Source organism: Sparus aurata, chromosome 2, assembly GCF_900880675.1.
Source record: "Sparus aurata chromosome 2, fSpaAur1.1, whole genome shotgun sequence".
NCBI classification, from domain to species: domain Eukaryota; kingdom Metazoa; phylum Chordata; class Actinopteri; order Spariformes; family Sparidae; genus Sparus; species Sparus aurata.
Window position 1 is genome coordinate 11,324,570 of NC_044188.1, and position 22,741 is coordinate 11,347,310.

At 42.5% G+C, this 22,741-nt stretch overlaps 1 protein-coding gene and 1 long non-coding RNA gene across 3 annotated transcripts in view; both read right to left on the reverse strand.

The window, feature by feature from the left end:
• Window positions 1–22,741, reverse strand: part of esamb (endothelial cell adhesion molecule b) — a 73,553-nt gene that overhangs the window by 49,058 nt on the left and 1,754 nt on the right. The window lies entirely within an intron of this gene.
• On the reverse strand, window positions 21,195–21,543 carry LOC115573134 (uncharacterized). Its single transcript, XR_003982225.1, has 2 exons — window positions 21,480–21,543; window positions 21,195–21,377 (listed from the first exon to the last, which is right to left on the reverse strand). It is a non-coding gene; the product is annotated as an uncharacterized LOC115573134 (long non-coding RNA).

Below are 22,741 nucleotides of genomic sequence, written 5' to 3' on the forward strand. Positions count from 1 at the left end.
GGCATGGTTGTTGGTGCCAGACGGGCTGGTCTGAGTATTTCAGAAACTGCTGATCTACTGGGATTTTCACGCACAACCATCTCTAGGGTTTAAAGAGAATGGTCCGAAAAAGAGAAAATATCCAGTGAGCGGCAGTTCTGTGGGCGCAAATTCCTTGTTGATGCCAGAGGTCAGAGGAGAATGGCCAGACTGGTTCGAGCTGATAGAAAGGCAACAGTAACTCAAATAACCACTCGTTACAACCGAGGTATGCAGAAGAGCATCTCTGAACGCACGACACGTCGAACCTTGAGGCGGATGGGCTACAGCAGCAGAAGACCACACCGGGTGCCACTCCTGTCAGCTAAGAACAGGAAACTGAGGCTACAATTCGCACAGGCTCACCAAAATTGGACAATAGAAGATTGGAAAAACGTTGCCTGGTCTGATGAGTCTCGATTTCTGCTGCGACATTCGGATGGTAGGGTCAGAATTTGGCGTCAACAACATGAAAGCATGGATCCATCCTGCCATGTATCAACGGTTCAGGCTGGTGGTGGTGGTGTAATGGTGTGGGGGATATTTTCTTGGCACACTTTGGGCCCATTAGTACCAACTGAGCATCGTGTCAACGCCACAGCCTACCTGAGTATTGTTGTTGACCATGTCCATCCCTTTATGACCACAGTGTACCAATCTTGTGATGGCTGCTTCCAGCAGGATAACGCGCCATGTCATAAAGCGCGAATCATCTCAGACTGGTTTCTTGAGCATGACAATGAGTTCACTGTACTCAAATGGCCTCCACAGTCACCAGATCTCAATCCAATAGAGCACCTTTGGGATGTGGTGGAACGGGAGATTCGCATCATGGATGTGCAGCCGACAAATCTGCAGCAACTGCGTGATGCTATCATGTCAATATGGACCGAACTCTCTGAGGAATGTTTCCAGTACCTTGTTGAATCTATGCCACGAAGGATTAAAGCAGTTCTGAAGGCAAAAGGGGGTCCAACCCGGTACTAGCAAGGTGTACCTAATAAAGTGGCCGGTGAGTGTATATCTTCAGTCAATTAGAAACTTAAACAGAATAACCTGCCATCTAGTTTCTGCAGAGCTTGCAAACTGTGGCTTTTTTGTCAACATAACTCACTGGAAATCCAAAATATTTCCACACCTGCGACTTCAGTGAAAGAGGAAGGGGTTCAAGTTCTGTCGATGGGTCTCCATTGTTGTAAGAGTGGCGGAGCCCCTTTCAGGAATAGGGCGGTGCGTGAGGTGCGTGCGTAAGGTGCGTAAGGTGTGAGTGGGCGAGCGAGAGTGAGGGAGCGTGCGTACGTGCGGACAGTGAATGAATGGGAGAGGAAGGAAAAGCGAAAGCAGTAGCAGTAGTAGTGACAGCAGTAAAGTGTACAATACAGTCTGCAGTTTGGCTGTGAATAAAGGTGACGGCTCCTCCAGTTACAGCAAAGCTCCCTGGTATTATTTCCCGACCAGCTTAACACGTGAAAGGGGGTTCACCGACAGTAAACACAAACTTCGGCCCTGGAGGAAAATCATCTCCCCTGTGCTTCCCGACCACGGTCCGGGAGCCGAACAGGAATTGTGTAACACCATGCTTTCGTTTGGCTGGTTGTAGCTAATAGCTGCTGGCTTAGCTAGTAGCTAAGTTAGAGGAGGTTGACTCGCAGCACTTCAACACTTACCGTGTGTGTTTTTTTCCGCTTGGCAAGCCAACCAGACGTGACATGGGGGTGTGGCAGCATCGACAATCCCATTTTTTTAATTCGAAGTTTGAGATTTTGACTTAATTTCGGTGACGCCCTTAGCAAATATACATACATTACCAACAAATCCGATAATAAAAGAGCCAAATTGCATTTTTTGACTTAACAAGTGCAGGGTCTACACACAGCAGGTGGTCTTATGCACCTTTACAGTTGTTTTGTGAGCAGCCAATAAACACAAATAAGAACAACAAACACGTCGCACTCATAACGCCGAACTGCTGCCCCTTTGTAGACACAGAGCAGCAGCAACCACACATGTGTCGTCACTGGTATGACCGTAACACAAAAAAACCTTTCTTGCACTCAGGCGTGCATGAAAAAGCATGTTGGTTTGCATCATCTGTTATATTATCGGTATCGGCCATGAGAGTCAGGTAATTATTGGTTATCGTATTGACTGAAAAAAATCCATATGGTGCATCCCCAATATGGACTTTTTTCAGCCGATAGTGGCCAATAATAACCTGCGCTTGTTAAGTCAGCGAAAGCAATTTGGCTTCACATTATCAGCTCCGTTTAATGGCCAAAACTCACTGATACAGAAAAATGGTCAATTATATAAATCATTTCCCAATATTTGTCCATCGTGCATCTCTAAAATATATCTCTTCTTCATAAGTTTCCTCAGCTGCCGACGCTGTTGCATTGATGTTAATAAGAAGCATCTTGCTTTTCGAAATGTTGTCTCTTGATTAAAACGATTAATTCCTCTACAGTTCACTGAGATTGAGACAGGAAGTGACAACAACACAACTGGAACAGATGTAAACGTGAAGGCAGCACATCAGCGTTCATAATGAGGGAAGCTGACGTAACCTTATGAAGGGCTGCGGATCTTCCATCTAAACCTTCCTCTGGATCTGAAATATCATTAAGTAATCAGACATTTAAACTTCTTCTCTCCAGACTCGGAAGATGAACAGCATTTTACAGCAAGTGAACGAACACAGCTTCTGAATGATTGAAAGAAATAGAATATTACTCTGAATATAATGACTGAGTTGCTGATGAAGGGCGCCAGATGTGTCAGGAACATCTGGAAAACACAACACTTACAACTACTTCCCTAATTCACTCCCTTCAAAAACTTCTGTATTTACCCTTCTATTACACAAACACATATTGCTATCTTCAAGTAGAAACTCACTGGCAGCTTTGACTTTGACTTGTACTCCTCCACATCCTGTATCTTCCAGATCTCTGGATGCCTAAGACTCTTTATTGCCAAACTCTGTTAGATGCGGAGGCCAGCCAAAGGGAAGGTTTGCACTGATAGTTAATTCTCATGCAGCACCCTGCCGGGAATGCTGTTTGTTTCAATCCTGGACCCTGACCGACTAATTTTCTTGTTTAGTTAATCATGCGATACATAATCAGAATTACCCTAAGCTCTGTGAGTTATTCTGTGAAAAGGGATATAGCTGGTTGGCAGACATCAGCTTGCACCAGAGCCAAGATGGTTCCTTACAAATCAGCCGTCAGTGAAGACAATCAGCTGAGGACATGACGATATTTTAATAGCTGAGGCCACAGAGAGAGGCATTTTCACAAGGGGGGGGGGGCTGACAGCGGCATGATAACCTAACTCTATATCCAGCCAGCTGCGAGCCAAGTCACCTTTTCACTGTCCCCCGGCCAGTGTGACCTACTGCTGTCAGTGATAATAAACCTTTCAAAAAATGTTCAGCATGTGTCTCAGATCATCAAAAACCAAATGATCCTCTGGGCAGCAAAGTATGACCAGATTTATTTTAGCATTTAATAGCCAATTAGCTACGGATCCTCTCATGTAACGCCAATGAGCAGCTCTGTTTCATCAATACCAGCTGGAGCGACTTTGCTACTTTTGGACAGACAGTTTAGTGCTGCAGTTTCTTGATTTACCAATTATGACATTTCACAGATTGGGGTTTGGTCTGTTTTGATGGGCTTAGCTGCTGTCAGATATGTGAATAGAGATCCATCATGAAAAGAAATCCAATCGATCATCAGAAGAGGAAGCGGACGAAGCTGCTTGACAGTGAGCCACAAACTGAAGTCAATCATCTGTCTAGTGTCATCAAGCAGTTACACCAAATCAAAGAAAGACAGATATGTCACGCCACAGTGGCTTCCATACAGAACCCCATAAGGAAAACACATATTTTAAGCCAGGTGTCCTTTGACAGAGCAAATACGCTTTCTAAGGGCTTCAGCACTCCAAGATGGATTCAATGTCCTAATTTTGTGTTTTTCCAGTGTTGTATATCAGTGAAACTGAGTGTGAACCACACAATGCTGGGATTGGGAAATAAATCCATCATGCAAACTAAGAAATCCATTCAATCATGAGAACAGGAGGCAGCTGAAGTTGCTCTTCAGTTAGCTGCAAACTGAATTCATTCATTCGTTTCGTGTCATTTAGCATGTACTCCAAATCGGTGAAAGGCAGCTATAAAGTCACGCCAGAGTGGCTTCCATGCAGATCCCATGAGAAGATCACAGATTTTCTATGGAATTATAGCATTCAAAAGTGAGTTAAAGATGGATTCAATGTCCCATTTTTTGTCTCTTTTCCAGTTCTGCTCCTCAGTGAAACAATGCAATGGAAAAGAAAACCCATCATGCAAATTAGGGATTTGATCATCAGAACAGGAAGTGGCTGAAGTTGCTCATCAGTGAGCTGCAAACTGAAATCTTTCTCTCATTTCACATCATTTAGCAGTTGCACCAAATCACAGAACGGCAGATATAACGTCACGCCACAGTGGTTACCATGCAGATGTCTATTATAAAAACACAGATTTTTAAGCCAGCTACGACTTTCTAAAGGATTTAAACCATCAAAAGTAAGTTAAAGATGGATTTAGTGTCCCATTTTTGTCTCTTATACAGTGCTGCTCCTCAGTGAAACTGTGTGTGAACCAAACAATGCTGAAACGGACAAGAAATCCATCATGCAAATTAAAGCTGCAAGCAGCGTTGAACGGGCCCTCGCAGTCCACGCGCGTCGGGGCCTGCTGCCGTCGATGCATGCTGCCGTCGGGGCTTGCTCAAGCAACACCTTCCGCTGACGAAGTTGTTGCTTTATAATTCGGTGGCCTGCTATTGTCGGTGTGAATAATGTACGCTGAAGTCAGAAAAATTGTGTGAACTGCTGCATAATTCCCCGGACAAAGACTGAGTCGATGGTCTGAAATTTTTTTTCCTCCGGTGAGGGAGGAGGGAGGAGCGAGACAACCGCATGAGTGATGATGATTGGCTCCCTAACATTGAGTGAGAATTCTTAAGCCAATCAGTGGCAATGTTCGGTTTACACACAAGCCACACACGCACACAGCAGCCTCACACACTCAAACTAGCAGAAGGGAACTGTGGCAATGGCGAGTCCGGAGGGAAAGTTGATGTTTTCAAAGTGGAAGTACAGACACTGTTTTAATCTCATTTGTCCACGTCCATTGTAAGCAACTCTGATCTAATGAAGCATCTCTAAAAGGCACACGCTTCTACAAAACTAACACTGGACAAAACTCTGTACTGACGCTGTTGATGATGATAGCAGGCCAGGTGTGGCTAACGTGTGCTTTAAAAACTGAATACATGCCCAATAGTTTGAGGTCTTCTGACTCTTTAAAAGTTAGAATGGTGTGTCTAGCTCAAAGTATGAGGGATAAGGAGAGGTTGAAGGTCGATGAGTTTTGAAGAGGACTTGAAGATTTCCCCATTTACTTTCCATTCAAAATGATTAGACTGCGACCAGAGCGCCATCTATGGGCCGATTTGCACCAAATTTTACACAGACCATCAATAGGCGATACCACACAATTATGAACATTTATGTGATAATCGGATAGTATTTTGTAAAAATATGCAAGATTGACTGTTTTCAACACAATATGCAGGAATTTGTCATTTTATATTTCAGGCATTTTAAGGCCTATCAAAATTCTTTTGATAACTTTTTGTCAGGAGGGTCCACAGATGCTTCACGCAAAGTTTGGTGCAAATCACTCAAATTACCTATGAGGAGTTCGAAAAAGTAGGTTTTTCATTTGTCGCGATTTTGCAAATGGAAAGTTAGCGCGAAAGTGGGCGTGGCCTACACCAAACAATTCAGCTGAATGCAGGGAACACATAGGGATGAGGTTTAATAATATGCAACATATTAAGTGGGAGTTATGAGCCAAAAACGCTTTTGCATAGAAAATAGCGCCACCTGGTGGTCATTTTCGGTGAGTGAGTCACAGGGGCCATTCTATAGCACCTCTATGAATTTCATTTCCATAAGTGTTATGGTGTGGGCACAGGGCCAATTATACAATTAAAGTGACGCCAGAGCGCCACCTAGTGGCGGATCGGTAAACCCTTTGTCAGATGTCCTCAGGAGGGCACTGACAATAAATGTACCAAGTTTCGTCTTATTCCGATGCACCGTTGTGGAGATATAAAATACATCAATTTAAAGAGCGCCACCTTGTGGTCATCGCCTAAAATTTTGCACAGGGCCTCAGGGGCTCATGGGGAAGTAGTATCCTGAGTTTCATGTCATTAGACCACACCAATGTGGAGATATGCAACACTTCCTGTTTGTAACCAAATCTGCAGGAAGTTGTTATTTAATAACTTGAGTATTGTGTGGTCTATCAAAATTCCTTTAATAACTTTTTGTCAGGAGGGTCCACAGATGCTGTGTGCCAAGTTTCGTGCAAATCGGTGAAATCGCCTGGGAGGAGTTCGAAAAAGTAGGTTTTCGACATTTTGCGACGTAGCGAAAAAAAACGGTAGGCGGAAATGGGCGTGGCCTATACCACGAGATTCAGCACAATCCACTGAACGCGTCGATGTAAGGTTTTGAATGTGCGACAAAGTTTATGGGAGTTATTAGCCAAAACGCGCTTTCCTTAATAACAGCGCCACCTAGTGGTGGAAATTCAGGACGACAATAGATTATAAAATTTTTCGCCAGGTGTGACTTATATTCCAAGTTTGGTGAGTTTTGGGGTATGTTCAGGCAGTGAAAAATGCGATCATTTTGGACAAAGGAAAAAAAAAAGAAGAAGAAGAAGAAGAAGAATTAAAGCTGCAAGCAGCGTTGAACGGGCCCTCGCAGTCCACGCGCGTCGGGGCCTGCTGCCGTCGATGCATGCTGCCGTCGGGGCTTGCTCAAGCAACACCTTCCGCTGACGAAGTTGTTGCTTTATAATTCGGTGGCCTGCTATTGTCGGTGTGAATAATGTACGCTGAAGTCAGAAAAATTGTGTGAACTGCTGCATAATTCCCCGGACAAAGACTGAGTCGATGGTCTGAAATTTTTTTTCCTCCGGTGAGGGAGGAGGGAGGAGCGAGACAACCGCATGAGTGATGATGATTGGCTCCCTAACATTGAGTGAGAATTCTTAAGCCAATCAGTGGCAATGTTCGGTTTACACACAAGCCACACACGCACACAGCAGCCTCACACACTCAAACTAGCAGAAGGGGAACTGTGGCAATGGCGAGTCCGGAGGGAAAGTTGATGTTTTCAAAGTGGAAGTACAGACACTGTTTTAATCTCATTTGTCCACGTCCATTGTAAGCAACTCTGATCTAATGAAGCATCTCTAAAAGGCACACGCTTCTACAAAACTAACACTGGACAAAACTCTGTACTGACAGCTGTTGATGATGATAGCAGGCCAGGTGTGGCTAACGTGTGCTTTAAAAACTGAATACATGCCCAATAGTTTGAGGTCTTCTGACTCTTTAAAAGTTAGAATGGTGTGTCTAGCTCAAAGTATGAGGGATAAGGAGAGGTTGAAGGTCGATGAGTTTTGAAGAGGACTTGAAGATTTCCCCATTTACTTTCCATTCAAAATGATTAGACTGCGACCAGAGCGCCATCTATGGGCCGATTTGCACCAAATTTTACACAGACCATCAATAGGCGATACCACACAATTATGAACATTTATGTGATAATCGGATAGTATTTTGTAAAAATATGCAAGATTGACTGTTTTCAACACAATATGCAGGAATTTGTCATTTTATATTTCAGGCATTTTAAGGCCTATCAAAATTCTTTTGATAACTTTTTGTCAGGAGGGTCCACAGATGCTTCACGCAAAGTTTGGTGCAAATCACTCAAATTACCTATGAGGAGTTCGAAAAAGTAGGTTTTTCATTTGTCGCGATTTTGCAAATGGAAAGTTAGCGCGAAAGTGGGCGTGGCCTACACCAAACAATTCAGCTGAATGCAGGGAACACATAGGGATGAGGTTTAATAATATGCAACATATTAAGTGGGAGTTATGAGCCAAAAACGCTTTTGCATAGAAAATAGCGCCACCTGGTGGTCATTTTCGGTGAGTGAGTCACAGGGGCCATTCTATAGCACCTCTATGAATTTCATTTCCATAAGTGTTATGGTGTGGGCACAGGGCCAATTATACAATTAAAGTGACGCCAGAGCGCCACCTAGTGGCGGATCGGTAAACCCTTTGTCAGATGTCCTCAGGAGGGCACTGACAATAAATGTACCAAGTTTCGTCTTATTCCGATGCACCGTTGTGGAGATATAAAATACATCAATTTAAAGAGCGCCACCTTGTGGTCATCGCCTAAAATTTTGCACAGGGCCTCAGGGGCTCATGGGGAAGTAGTATCCTGAGTTTCATGTCATTAGACCACACCAATGTGGAGATATGCAACACTTCCTGTTTGTAACCAAATCTGCAGGAAGTTGTTATTTAATAACTTGAGTATTGTGTGGTCTATCAAAATTCCTTTAATAACTTTTTGTCAGGAGGGTCCACAGATGCTGTGTGCCAAGTTTCGTGCAAATCGGTGAAATCGCCTGGGAGGAGTTCGAAAAAGTAGGTTTTCGACATTTTGCGACGTAGCGAAAAAAAACGGTAGGCGGAAATGGGCGTGGCCTATACCACGAGATTCAGCACAATCCACTGAACGCGTCGATGTAAGGTTTTTGAATGTGCGACAAAGTTTATGGGAGTTATTAGCCAAAACGCGCTTTCCTTAATAACAGCGCCACCTAGTGGTGGAAATTCAGGACGACAATAGATTATAAAATTTTTCGCCAGGTGTGACTTATATTCCAAGTTTGGTGAGTTTTGGGGTATGTTCAGGCAGTGAAAAATGCGATCATTTTGGACAAAGGAAAAAAAAAAGAAGAAGAAGAAGAAGAAGAAGAATAATCATTACGATTACAATAGGGACCTCGCAGGTTCCCTGCTCGGGCCCTAATTAAAGCTGCAAGCAGCGTTGAACGGGCCCTCGCAGTCCACGCGCGTCGGGGCGTGCTGCCGTCGATGCATGCTGCCGTCGGGGTTTGCTGCCGTCGGGGCTTGCTGCCGTCGATGCATGCTGCCGTGGGGGCTTGCTGCCGTCGGGGCATGCTCGAGCAACACCTTCCGCTGAGGAAGTCGTTGCTTCATAATTCGATGGACTGCTATTGCCGGTCTGAAATGATGTACGCTGAAGTCAGAAAAACTGTGTGAACTACTGCATGATTGCCCGGACAAAGACTGAGTCGATGCCAGGTCAGAGAAGAACTGATTAACTGATGGGATGTGAGATGTCACCTGCTGCATGATGAAATCTGAAGAAGAGGATGAAATTGCAGCTCAAGGGGGGGTTTCACGAGTACAGTGTTCGACCCTATAGACGGCTAAACAGCATGATAGCTTTATATACTGACTGTTAACCACAGTACATATTTCGACCTTTAAACTGTAATGAGCATGGTCACAATCCCAAGAAACAGACTGAGTTGAAAAATCGGCATTAAAAACGAAATATTCATCATTAAGTCCTCACAATCCAAATGTAGCTGCAGTGCAAGCAAAGTGCAGCTAACTACTACTGAGACACAGGCTATGTGTAAACTGCAATAGTGATCAAATTATCCATAACTACAAGCAGAAACCACGTACATTTCCTCAAGAATGCACACATCATTAGGGAAACCCACAGAAAGTCCATGCAGCTCCATACGGTCCGCTCACTGACTGGTCTGCTGCATTTTAGTGTGACTGAGCATGTCCTGACTCTTTGCCCCAGTAGAGGGTGCTGTTGGACCTTTACTTGTAGAGCTTTCTTACAGTTTCTGTGACTGAGCATGTCCTGACTCTTTGCACCAGCAGAGGGCGCTGTTGGACCTTTACCTGTAGAGCTTTCTTACAGTTTCTGTGGCTGCACATATGCTGGAGCAGCAGCAGAGGCAAAGTAGGAAATGTCCACACAAGAATGAATGGGAAAACGCCTCCCAAACTCCATTATTACTATAAAGATATGTATTATGATTATATCTATATATCACATAAAATGTCAAAACAAATCTCCAAACATTTATCATTAGTAATATTATCTTTTTAACACTTACAGATCAAGTAAAATGAATACTGTTACAAACATTGTATTGACATGTAGTGGTCAGATGAAAACAACAGCACTGCACATTAAACTTCCAATGTTATATGGTTCTTAAGGTTTCATGAAACTGAAAAGAATACAGGAGAAAAGGTGGGTTGTTTTGCTCCGCTGCCTTAGAAGCAGAACAATGTTGACAATTAGTAGTAACATATTAAACCTGTGAAGAAACTGTTCAGGTGTTTTCAGTTGTACTTTTTATACATACATTTAGCACTTTTCTTCTTGAAAGATGCAAATTTCTCAGTGACTTTGTGGTTTAAGTTGTGGATGTCTTTGATACGTTTCTTCTCCATACAGAGCATGGCAACTGCATTAAGAAGATATTATCTTCCTGAGGAAGGTCTTGATTCTCTTCAGTGTTGAGAAGCACCGCTCAGATTCAGCTGTAGTCATAGAAGTTGTGATGAGGATGTTTAGCAGAGCCACAGTCTCTGAAAAGGTTTCCTGACGATTGCACTCTGTGACCAGCTGGTACAGAGCCACAGCTCCACTACGGTTTTTGAACTCATCATTGCTGTAGATGTGAGACAGTTCAGTTTTCAGCTTGTTCTTGATAAGGAGTGGGTAAGCCTCCATGGTGGTGTTCAGCACTGTTTCAGGGAACTGACTTTTGTACTGTTTGAATTTGTCTCCATGCAGCAGTGTCACAAACCACAAACAGCCAAAAGTGCAAGTCCTACATCTGAAATAAGACCATCAGCTGAAAGCCAACGAGATTTCCTACGTTTCCCTGTATATATTGTCTATGTGATGTAAAAGACGTGGGATCCAAATCAAGCTGAAGAGAACTTTTTCTCCAGTTCTTCCATCTGCTCTCCACTGTATGTCACGCACTCTAGCTCACCCAATACACACCCATTATAAAATCAGAAGACGGCCTAAAAATCCTTAAAACTAAAACTGTGATGATTTGAAAACCGTGAAAGATTTTCAAAAACTGATTACATGCCCAATAGTTTGAGGTCTTCTGACTCTCTTAAAGTTGGAATGGAGTGTCTATGAGGGACAAGAAAAGGATGAAGGTCAATGAGTTTTGAAGAGGACTTGAAGATCCCATTGACACTGATTAGACTGCGACCAGAGCGCCATCTATTGGCCGATATGCACCAAATTTTACACAAAGCCTCATCATGCCATACCACACAATGAAGAGTATTTATGTGATAATCAGACAGTATTTTGTAAAGATATGCAAGATTGTCTGTTTTCAACACAATATGCAGGAATTTGTCATTTTATTTTTCGGGCAGTTTATGGACTATCAAAATTCTTTTGATAACTTTTTGTCAGGAGGGTCTACAGATGCTACATGCAAAGTTTGGTGCAAATTGGTCAAATTCTCTAGGAGGAGTTCGAAAAAGTACATTTTTTCATTTGTCGCGATTTTGCGAATGGAAAGTTACTGCAAAAGTGGGCGTGGCCTACACCAAACAATTCAGCTAAATTCAGGGAATACACAAATATGAGGATTAATAATGTGCAACATATTAAGTGGGAGTTATGAGCCAAAAACGCTTTTGCATTGAAAATAGCGCCACCTGGTGGTCATTTTCGGTGAGTGAGTCACAGGGGCCATTCTATAGCACCTCTATGAATTTCATTTCCATAAGTGTTATGATGTGGGCACAGGGCCAATTATGCAATTAAAGTGACGCCAGAGCGCCACCTAGTGGTGGATCGGTAAACCCTTTGTCAGATGTCCTCAGGAGGGCACTGACAATAACTGTACCAAGTTTCGTCTTATTCCGATGAACCGTTGTGGAGATATAAAATACATCAATTTAAAGAGCGCCACCTTGTGGTCATCGCCTGAAGTTTTGCACAGGGCCTCAGGGGCTCATGGGGAAGTAGTATCCTGAGTTTCATGTCATTAGACCACTCCAATGTGGAGATATGCAACACTTCCTGTTTGTAACCAAATCTGCAGGAAGTTGTTATTTAATAACTTGAGTATCGTGTGGTCTATCAAAATTCCTTTAATAACTTTTTGTCAGGAGGGTCCACAGATGCTGTGTGCCAAGTTTCGTGCAAATCGGTGAAATCGCCTGGGAGGAGTTCGAAAAAGTAGGTTTTCGACATTTTGCGATGTAGCGAAAAAAAACGGGAGGCGGAAATGGGCGTGGCCTATACCACGAGATTCAGCAGAATTCACTGAACGCGTGGATGTATGACTTTTGAACGTGCGACAAAGTATATGGGACTTATTAGCCAAAACGCGTTTCCCTTAATAACAGCGCCACCTAGTGGTGGAAATTCAGGACGACAAGAGATTATAAAATTTTTCGCCAGGTGTGACTTATATTCCAAGTTTGGTGAGTTTTGGGGTATGTTCAGGCAGTGAAAAATGCGATCATTTTGGACAAAGGAAAAAAAAAAGAAGAATAATAATAATTAAAGCTGCAAGCAGCGTTGAACGGGCCCTCGCAGTCCACGCGCGTCGGGGCGTGCTGCCGTCGATGCATGCTGCCTTCGGGGCTTGCTGCCGTCGGGGCTTGCTGCCGTCGATGCATGCTGCCGTCGGGGCATGCTCGAGCAACACCTTCCGCTGAGGAAGTCGTTGCTTCATAATTCGATGGACTGCTATTGCCGGTCTGAAATGATGTACGCTAAAGTCAGAAAAACTGTGTGTACTGCTGCATGATTCCCCGGACAAAGACTGAGTCGATGCCAGGTCAGAGAAGAACTGATTAACTGATGGGATGTGAGATGTCACCTGCTGCATGATGAAATCTGAAGAGGATGAAATTGCAGCTCAAGGGGGGGTTTCACGAGTACAGTGTTCGACCCTATAGACGGCTAAACAGCATGATAGCTTTATATACTGACTGTTAACCACAGTACATATTTCGAGCTTTAAACTGTAATGAGCATGGTCACAATCCCAAGAAACAGACTGAGTCTTTGCACCAGTAGAGGGAGCTGTTGGACCTTTACCTGTAGAGCTTTCTTACAGTTTCTGTGGCTGCACATATGCTGGAGCAGCAGCAGAGGCAAAGTAGGAAATGTCCACACAAAAATGAATGGGAAAACGCCTCCCAAACTCCATTATTACTATAAAGATATGTATTATGATTATATCTATATATCACATACAATGTCAAAACAAATCTCCAAACATTTATCATTGGTAATATTATCTTTTTAACACTTACAGATCAAGTAAAATGAATACTGTTACAAACATTGTATTGACATGTATATGAAACCTGTGAAGAAACTGCTCAGGTGTTTTCAGTTGTACTTTTTATACATACATTTAGCACTTGTCTTCTTGAAAGATGCAAATTTCTCAGTGACTTTGTGGTTTAAGTTGTGGATGTCTTTGATAAGTTTCTTCTCCATACAGAGCATGGCAACTGCATTAAGAAGATATTATCTTCCTGAGGAAGGTCTTGATTCTCTTCAGTGTTGAGAAGCACCGCTCAGATTCAGCTGTAGTCATAGAAGTTGTGATGAGGATGTTTAGCAGAGCCAGAGTCTCTGAAAAGATTAATTTACACACCCATTATAAAATCCGAAGACGGCCTAAAAATCCTTAAAACTAAAACTGTGATGATTTGAAAACCATAAAAGATTTTCAAAAACTGATTACATGCCCAATAGTTTGAGGGCTTCTGACTCTTTTAAAGTTGGAATGGAGTGGCCAGCTCAAAGTATGAGGGACAAGAAAAGGATGAAGGTCAATGAGTTTTGAAGAGGACTTGAAGATCCCATTGACACTGATTAGACTGCGACCAGAGCGCCATCTATTGGCCGATTTGCACCAAATTTTACACAAAGCCTCATCATGCCATACCACACAATGAAGACCATTTATGTGATAATCAGACAGCATTTTGTAAAGATATGCAAGATTGTCTGTTTTCAACACAATATGCAGGAATTTGTCATTTTATATTTCGGGCAGTTCATGGACTATCAAAATTCTTTTGATAACTTTTTGTCAGGAGGGTCTACAGATGCTACATGCAAAGTTTGGTGCAAATTGGTCAAATTCTCTAGGAGGAGTTCGAAAAAGTACGTTTTTCATTTGTCGCGATTTTGCAAACGGAAAGTTACTGCAAAAGTGGGCGTGGCCTACACCAAATAATTCATCTGAATGGAGGGAACACATCGGCATGAGGTTTAATAATATGCAACATATTAAGTGGGAGTTATGAGCCAAAAATGCTTTTAAATTGAAAATAGCGCCACCTGGTGGTCATTTTCGGTGTGTGAGTCACAGGGGCCATTCTATAGCACCTCTATGAATTTCATTTCCATAAGTGTTATGGTGTGGGCACAGGGCCAATTATACAATTAAAGTGACGCCAGAGCGCCACCTAGTGGTGGATCGGTAAACCCTTTGTCAGATGTCCTCAGGAGGGCACTGACAATAAATGTACCAAGTTTCGTCTTATTCCGATGCACCGTTGTGGAGATATAAAATACATCAATTTAAAGAGCGCCACCTTGTGGTCATCGCCTAAAATTTTGCACAGGGCCTCAGGGGCTCATGGGGAAGTAGTATCCTGAGTTTCATGTCATTAGACCACACCAATGTGGAGATATGCAACACTTCCTGTTTGTAACCAAATCTGCAGGAAGTTGTTATTTAATAACTTCAAAATTATTTATCTTAATTAGAATCCTTTAATAACTTTTTGTCAGGAGGGTCCAGAGATGCTGTGTGCTAAGTTTCGTGCAAATCGGTGAAATCGCCTGGGAGGAGTTCGAAAAAGTAGGTTTTCGACATTTTGCGACGTAGCGAAAAAAAACGGTAGGCGGAAATGGGCGTGGCCTATACCACGAGATTCAGCACAATCCACTGAACGTGTCGATGTAAGGTTTTTGAATGTGCGACAAAGTATATGGGAGTTATTAGCCAAAACACGCTTTCCTTAATAACAGCGCCACCTAGTGGTGGAAATTCAGGACGACAATAGATTATAAAATTTTTCGCCAGGTGTGACTTATATTCCAAGTTTGGTGAGTTTTGGGGTATGTTCAGGCAGTGAAAAATGCGATCATTTTGGACAAAGGAAAAAAAAAAGAAGAAGAAGAAGAATAATAATCATTACAATTTCAATAGGGACCTCGCAGGTTCCCTGCTCGGGCCCTAATAATCATTACGATTACAATAGGGACCTCGCAGGTTCCCTGCTCGGGCCCTAATAATCATTACGATTACAATAGGGACCTCGCAGGTTCCCTGCTCGGGCCCTAATTAGGAATTCGATCATCAGAACAGGAAGCGGCTGAAGTTGCTCGTCAGTGAGCTGCAAACCAAATTCATTCATTGCATTACATTAAGCAGTTACACCGGTTCAAAGAACTGCGGATATGATGTCACGCCAAAGTGGCTTCTGTGCAGAATCCCACAGATTTTAAGACAGGTGTCCTTGAAGACAACGTACACACTTTCTAAGGGATTACAGCAACCAGAAGTAGGTTAAAGATGGATAGGATGTCCCATTTTTTCTTTTCCAGTGCTGCTCCTCAGTGAACCAAACAATCCTGAAATGTGTAAAAAAAAATCCATCATGCAAATAAAGGAATCCATTCAATCATTAGAATAGGAGGCAGCTGAAGTTGCTTGTCGGTGAGCCACAAACTGAATTAATTTCACGTTGTTCATCAGTTACACCAAATCAAGGGAAAGCGTCATGCCAAAGTGGTTTCTATGCAGACTTCCATAAGGAAAACACATATTTAGGGCCCGAGCAGGTCTCGACCTGTGATTGTTTTTATAGTGACGACTTTTTTGTCCAAATGACCGCATTTTGCACTGCCTGAACATAACCCAAAACTCACCAAACTTGGAAGTCACACCTGCTTAAATTTTTTTTAGAATCTATTGTCGTCATCAGTTTTCACCACTAGGTGGCGCTATGATCAATGAAAGTGCGTTTTGGCTCATAACTCCCACATACTTTGTTGCACATTCAAAAACCTTATATCCACGCATTCACCGAATTCTGGTTAAAATCATGATATTGAAATTGAAGTATTTTATATCTTCACATCAGTAGGTCGGATTAACACCAAACTTAGTACAATTATTGCCAATGCCCTCCTGACGATACCTGACGAAAGGTGTTACCAGGGGACTCTGTAGCGCCCCCTGGAATATTAAAAATCCAAGCCCCGCCTCCTATATGCACATACATGAATGACAATGGGTATGTACAGTGCTCAGCGTAAATGAGTACACCCCCTTTGAAAAGTACCATTTTAAACCATATCTCAATGAACACAGAAACAATTTCCAAAATGTTGAATATATATATTTTTAATATAACATCTGTTAAACTTATAACATGAAACTAAGGTCAATAACATAACTTAGATTACACATTTTTCAGTTTTACTCAAATATGGGCGATGCAAAAATGAGTACACCCCACAACAAAAACTACTAAATCTAGTACTTTGTATGGCCTCCATGATTTTTAATGACAGCACCAAGTCTTCTAGGCATGGAATGAACAAGTTGGAAACATTTTGCTACATCAATCTTTTTCCATTCTTCAAGAATGATCTCTTTTAGAGACTGGAGGCTGGATGGAGAGTGATGCTCAACTTGTCTCTTCAGAATTCCCCATAGGTGTTCAATTGGGTTCAGATCAGGAGACATACTTGGCCACTGAATCACTTTCACCCTGTTCTTCTTCAGAAATCCAACAGTGGCCTTAGATGTGTGTTTAGGATCATTGTCGTGTTGGAAAAGTGCACAACGACCAAGGGCATGGAGTGATGGTAGCATCTTTTCTTTCAGTATAGAGCAATACATCTGTGAATTCATGATGCCATCAATGAAACGCAGCTCCCCGACACCAGCAGCACTCATGCAACCCCACAGAAGGACACTGCCACCACCATGTTTCACTGTAGGCACCATGCATTTTTCTTTGTATTCCTCACCTTTGCAACGCCATACAGTTTTGAAGCCATCAGTTCCAAAAACATTTATCTTGGTCTCATCACTCCAAAGTATAGAGTCCCAGTAGTCTTCATCTTTGTCAGCACGGGCCCTGGCAAACTCCAGGCGGGCTTTTTTGTGCCTGGGCTTTAGGAGAGGCTTCCGTCGGGGACAGCCCCCATGCATGCCATTCCTCTGCAGTGTACGCCGTATTGTGTCACGGGAAATAGTCACCCCAGTTTGGCTTTCTACTTCCTTGGATAACTGCAGTGAACTTGCATGCCGATTTTCTTCGACCCTTCTCATCAGAAGACGCTCCTGTCGAGGTGTTAACTTCCGTGGACGACCTGGACGTCTCTGTGAGATGGTTGCAGTTCCATCTTTTTAAAATTTTTGTATCACTTTTGCTACAGTATTCTGACTGATAAGTAAAGCTTTGCTGATCTTCTTGTAGCCTTTACCTTCGCGGTGTAAAGAAATGATTTTCTTTCTCAGGTCTTGAGACATTTCTCTTCCATGTGGTGCCATTGCTAACAACATGAAATGGGAAGGGGTTTTCTACACCCTTTTATAGTCAACTGTCTGCTGGACACCTGTGTAATGAATAATTAGACTCACCTGTGGTTTATTATTGTTAAATTAGACATTTGTAGTCTAAAATTTAGCCTTGCTCCAGAGACTTTCAGTGGGGTGTACTCATTTTTGCATCACCCTGATTTGAGTAAAACTGAAAATGTTGTTCTCTAAGTTATATCATTAACCTATATTTCATATTATAAGATAAACAGATGTTATATAAAACTTAGTCTTGTCAACATTTTGGAAATAGTTTTTGTGTTCATTGAGATATTGTTTAAAATGGTACTTTTCGAAGGGGGTGTACTCATTTATGCTGAGCACTGTATATGCATCATGACCAGACGCACAAAAAACATCGGGGTACCAAACCGTCACTCCAACAGGAAGTCGGCCATTGTAATTTCAAAGTTCCCATTTCACCCCCATTTTCATCCATTTCCATGCCTCGTACTTTAACCAACTCCTCCTACAGATTGAACACCACAGACTTCCAATTCACTCAGTATCATCCTCAGACCTTCAAGATGAAAACTTATCAAAAGCTTTCGCCTACGTCAAACATGGTGGGTGTCATGGTGCGATCCATTCTCATGCTTCGCCATAAAGCATCAAGTCCTCATAACTTCAACATACAATTTCCCATGTACACCAAATTCATGACACATGTATACGATGTCAGCCTGAATACCTCCATGCATCAATACTGTGTCATATCTATAGCGCCACCTACTGGACATAGGAATTCAGACAAACATCATCCTATCTACATGACATTCATAGGTTTTTTCTCCACATCATACACTACAAGATGACAACTAAAGGGTGAGCACACCCTGCAACAGCACCACCGGCCAATGCGCATGGACTTCAAATCAATAATTAACTCACCACAAATTACTTGGAGGGATTTTTCACCTGTAGTCCATGGAGTTCTTCTGACTTCACTGTACGTTATCAAATACAGTCTGGTGCAGGCATCAAATTATAAATGAACAACTTCCTCATTCCTATCTGGGCCAAACTTCACATGTTTGATAAGAGTCCAGCCCTGAACACATAGCCCAATATACAGACATAGTCACAGTGCCATGTTGGACACAGGAAATGACATTCAACCCCAAGTTAACAGATGCATACGCAATAATCGGGCAATGGGGCCAGGTACACGGCGCGCCCCAACAGCAGCATGCCCCAACGTGCGTGGACTGCAAGGGCCCGTTCATCGCTGCTTGCAGCTTTAATTATTATTATTATTAAAGTACGCTCATTGAACGCAATAAACTTAACTTTGCATTGACATATTAGCCTTCAGTTTCTGACAATGTTAGCATGCTGGAATTAATAAATGTGTTTAATATACAGCGCTGCCTAAGTTCAGCTTCAAAGAGCAAGCATAGCTCTAAGAGTTTTTTCTCAGTTAGTTTTCATTACTCAATGAATGTTATGTTCCTCTTGATCAGGATATTTCACAGACCATGCTGACAGTGTGCAAAAAAAAATGAAATACCACTTCAGGGGCAAAATGTGTTCCCACCTCAAGAAAGACAATATCCTACATTTTACATACATTACCTTACAACTACTACATACTACAGAATAAAGCCATTTGAACAAGGAATTAATTTTTTCCTTCCAATTTCTATTTTTTAATTAAAAAAAATGTGTGGGAACCGGAGCACCCGGGGAAAACCCACAGAGGCATGGGAAGGGTGTTTTAAACCCCACACAGACAGCACACATATATGTAGCTCGTCTGAAAGACACAGTATGGGGAGCATTTCTGATTAGCTCCTCGTACTATGTCTGCAAGAGTGTGCTGCTGTTTGGAGGTGACATAGTGCCCCCCCCCCCCCCCATGCCGGACCACAGGTGACATGTGGTATCTACTGGCTGTCCACAGTAGAGATGTTCTTAGTGTTGATGTTTGACGGCGAGTGTGACAGCTTGAGTTGTTGAAGCCATTTTACTTCTTCCACTTCTGTGGTTTCCTCAATCCCAGAAAGTGACGGGCTCTTTTCCAGGAAGACTTCTTTGGTTTGCCTGGGTGAGTCTCCTCGGAGACTTGAGTCACGTCAACAAGTTCGGGGGCCGAGGCAGTAGCGATGGACTCCTGCTCACACGGCTTCTCAAAGGGGACTTCAGCTTCCTTCAATGCCTTAAGCTCTGTGGAGAGCTCAAGGTTGAGAGAGATCTGAACAGTAAGCTGAGTTTTCAGCTCCTCCAGTTGTCTCTCATAAAGTTCATCCCTCTCCAAGCTGTTTTGCTGGAGATTGTTGATTTCCTCGGTCATCCTGTGACGAAGGTCATCCTGCTCAGCCTTCAAGTTGGTAATCACCTGCAAGTCTCTGGACACTGTGTCTGCGTTAGCCTTGACTTCTTTCTCAAGTTCCCGCTGCTCACAGTTATGACTTCAGATACATACCCTTGGCTGATCCTGTCCAGTTTGTCTTGAAGAAGGTTGTTCTTCTGCTGCTCCACCTGGAGCTCAGCAGTAAACTTCTGCATCCTGGCTGGATGTTTGTGTAATTTCCAGCTCCTTGTGTTGTAGGGCCCTATGAAATCCGTTTTATTTTTTCCCAAATTCCGTTTTATTTTTTCCCAAATTCCGTTTTAATTTTTGGGAATTCCGTTTTTTTACCTTTTACTCTTATTATACTAGCAAAAACTGTGTGTTTTTAATGTAAATGACTAAAATGTACATAAATTAAATAGAAATTACCTTAAATTAATTGAGGTGACAAACATATTTCCTCAATACTGTACCGTACAGTGCAGTTAAGTGCATCAAAAACATTTTGACTTAATCATGTCTTCATACATTAGTATATTTTGTGTTTTTATGGGTTTAATTTGGGTTTCATTGAATAAAAACCTGGTCAGCTCTCAGGCAGATCCAGAAAATGTTCGCATACCAAAATTGTTCTGAAAATTTAAGTTGCAAATATTTTTAAAAATTAGCAAAGATAACCAGCTAAATGAGAAATTATACTCGTGACATTATGTCAATAACATACTAACCAGCTAGCAGTGAAAACACCAGCCCTCCCCTGTCCTCTGAGCTCCCAGCCCAGGCAGAGTCAGCTAAGAGGGCTGTGGCTAACGGGGCTAGCTAGCTAACAGCAGCTACAGTTAGCAGCAGGTAACAGTCACTCTGGTGATATGTCGATAATATGAATCGGACAGGTGGCTAACTCTCTCGCATTACACCTTCAATTTTGATTTCTCAGGTCTGCTTCTTTGCAAAACAACTGTTCACATGACACATACAAGTCGTTCGGGAACTGCTCGGCTCAGTACTGAGGGGTTAATGTAAAGTTTCAGAGTTTTTTCGCCGACGAAGACGGAGCTGTGGGCAGCCGCTTCGCCATGCTTACATTGTTTTGACGGGGGAGCTCAGTCTGTGGGGAGGGGGGCGGCGACAACTTGTTGTGCCACCGAGATTTGCTTCCCTCCGTGCATTTATCCCTAGACATACGTTCCTCTTCCACACGAAAACAGCATGTCAGTGAAATTATGGCAAATTCCGCGATATTCCGCGTTAAAAACTAGATTCCGTTTTAATTGGCCAATTCCGCGATTCCGTCCGCGATTCCGTGATCGCGGAAATCATAGGGCCCTAGTGTTGTTGTTGAAGGATCTTTCTTTGCTGGGCTTCCTTCTGAAGCTCGTGTTGGAGAGTCTCAACCTGATGTCTGACTTCAATGACATCAGTCTCATACCTAAGATAAGAATAGATAAGATAAAATGAGATTAGTTTAAGGATAAACGTACTTCACAGTAACTGTCTTATTATGTGTATGTGTGCAATATATAATAATTACCTGAGTCTGATGTCATTGTAGGAGACACTGATCTGATCCAGTCCTTTCTGAAGAAGATTGTTCTTGTCCTTCTCGGCCTGCAGGTCAGCTTGATACTTCTCCTCGTTGATTAAATGGGCAACCTTCTTCTCTGGTGGTCTCTTTCCCCCTGTTGATATACATTTCCTTCAGGGTTTTCTGCCTCCTCAGCTGCTCTCTGGTGTCTTCGAGCTCTTGGATAAGTCTCTCCCGAGACATGTCTGTGGGCCGCTCACTAGAGTACTCCATTTCGTTCCGCTGGTATATTCTGTCTCAGAAAAATACTGTTGTTGTCTCTGATAAACAGATATCGTCACGTTGTTCCTCACTTTTCTTTCTCACGTTAACACGGCTGTGTCTGCGCTTGATGAAAAATCGGACTCAAGAAATGTTCTCCTGTTAACCTCCCTTTATATAGGCCCAGAATGGAATCTATTTGGCTTTGATTGTTTTGCTTTGATTTCACTCACACACACAAACTTTATATATATATATATAAAATGTTACAACACCAGATAAAGGCCTTTTAAAACAACAATACATGTCACATTGCAGATATACCTACTAAACTGTAATCATGTTTCCTAAATTTTCAAAGACACAAATCTTGTTGACAATACTTATATCAATCATGCTAAATGCAACAAGTTGCAAGATAACACACATCCTTACAGCTGACTCTCATGGTGAGTGGTTGTGTGTGTGACTTTGTGGCTCTTTTCTAGCTCCTCATAATCAAAAGAAGTGTCATTTCACTCATTCAGACCACGTCCAGGAAACACATGCACATGCAAACATCTACATGCGCTTCCTCCAACAGTGCCACAGCCCAACGTACGTGGGCGGCGACGGCCTGATCATCGCTGCTTGCTGCTTTAATTTAACTTGACTTTGACTTTCTAAGGGATTTTCAACCTTCAAATGTAAGTTGAAGATGGAATAAATGTCCCATTCATGTCTTTTCCAGTGCTGCCCCATTGTGAAATTGTATGTGAAACAATGCTGAAAATGTGACAAGAAATCCATCATGCATGTCAGGAATTCGATCATCAAAACAAAAAGCAGCTAAAGTTGCTCATTGGTGAGTTGCAAACTGAATCAATTCATTTGTTTAATTAGCAGGGACACCAAAAATAAAAAAAGGCAGATATAAGGTCACATTACAGCAGTTACTCTGCAGAAGCCAATAAGAAAAACACAGATTTAAAGCCAACTTCAACTTTCCAAGGAATTACAGCATTCAA